At 42.5% G+C, this 1,424-nt stretch overlaps 1 protein-coding gene across 1 annotated transcript in view; it reads right to left on the reverse strand.

Annotated features, from left to right (window-relative positions):
• Positions 1-867, reverse strand: part of C6H4orf19 (chromosome 6 C4orf19 homolog) — a 24,233-nt gene extending 23,366 nt beyond the window's left edge. Inside the window, exon 1 of the mRNA XM_044680097.1 lies at positions 816-867. The gene's annotated coding sequence lies outside the window, so the exon portion shown is untranslated. The remainder of the gene's footprint in view (positions 1-815) is intronic.
• Positions 868-1,424: the final 557 nt, after the last annotated feature.

The raw sequence follows: 1,424 nt of genomic DNA on the forward strand, positions 1-1,424 counted from the left end.
GAACTGGAGAGACCTCCGGGAACTGATGCAGAGCGAAAGGAGCAGAGCCAGAAGAACTCTATACACAGAGACTGACATTCTGTGGTAAAATCGAATGTAATGGACCTCTGTACCAGCAGCAATACAATGACCCAGGACAATTCTGAGGGATTTATGGTAAAGATGCTGCCCACATTCAGAGGAGGGACTGCAGGAGAGGAAACATATAGGAAAAACCCCTGCTTGAACGCATGGGTTGGGGTGGACATGATTGGGGATGTGGACTCGAAACTACCACACCAATGCAACTACCAACAATTTGGAAATTGGTCTTGTTCAAGGACACATGACAAAACTAGTGGAAATGCGCATGGCTAGGGGGGGCGCGGGGGGGGGGTTGAAGGGGAAAGGAGGAGCATGAATCATGTAACCATGTTAAAAATGAATATTAATAAATGTAATAAAAAAAATCTTTTACGTTTTGTCTTAGAATCAATTCTAAGGCAGAAAAAGTGGAAAGGGCTGGGCAACTGGGGTTAAATGACTTGACATGGGTCATCCAATTAGGAAGTATCTGAGACCGCATTTGAACCCAGGTTCTCTTTACTCCAGGCCTGGCACTCTATCCACTGTGCTACCCAGGTGCCCCTCGGCCAATTGTGTTTTGAGGCTAACCATCTCTCCCTGGGATCTCAGTTGTCTCACCCATAAAGTGAACAGGTTAGACTAAATGATCTCAAAGGTTCCTTCCAGGTCTAATACTATCTGATATGAAAATTTAATGGTAAAGTGAGGCTTCCCTTTCAAAATATACAAAAGGAAAAGGAAGAGCTTACCTGTGGGGGGATCGTCCATTCGTTTTCTTGTAAAGTTTAATTTTCCTTCCTGTAAAAAAAAAGTTATATTTAGATATATTTTTTGAATTGCTACCTTTTTACACTTACTGTTTATGCCTAAGAACATGAAAAGTAGGAGAGCCTGGGGATGGAGATAATTCGTCTTTCACAGACCTGTTCCTACTGAAATGATGCAAAGTCTAGAGATGGTCATGGGAAGAAAGTACCTGATGATAGGGAACAATGATCCAAAGTAACCAAGAAACTCTTTTCCTGACTAAGGATGATGCCAATATGCCTGACTTCTGGCACATTCTGAAGTCTCAGCTATCTGGAACACATCCCAATAACAGCTTCTCCAAACTTCCCAAGGACGGGCCTTGGACGACAATTTGTGACTTGGTCTTTACCAGGCATCTTTTCATGGTATGACAGAACTTATGATGTGGCATATAGGATACATGAAATTAGGGAGGAAGTCTATGGACCATAGGTAATGGGATCCTAAACTTTTATGGTGGAGATGGAAATTAAAGTGGGTTAGAGCAAGGACAGGAAGGATATAGGCCTGAGACATCAAGAAAAGCTTGAATTGGATTCAGAGAAAAC

This window comes from Gracilinanus agilis, chromosome 6 (assembly GCF_016433145.1).
Source record: "Gracilinanus agilis isolate LMUSP501 chromosome 6, AgileGrace, whole genome shotgun sequence".
Lineage (NCBI taxonomy): Eukaryota > Metazoa > Chordata > Mammalia > Didelphimorphia > Didelphidae > Gracilinanus > Gracilinanus agilis.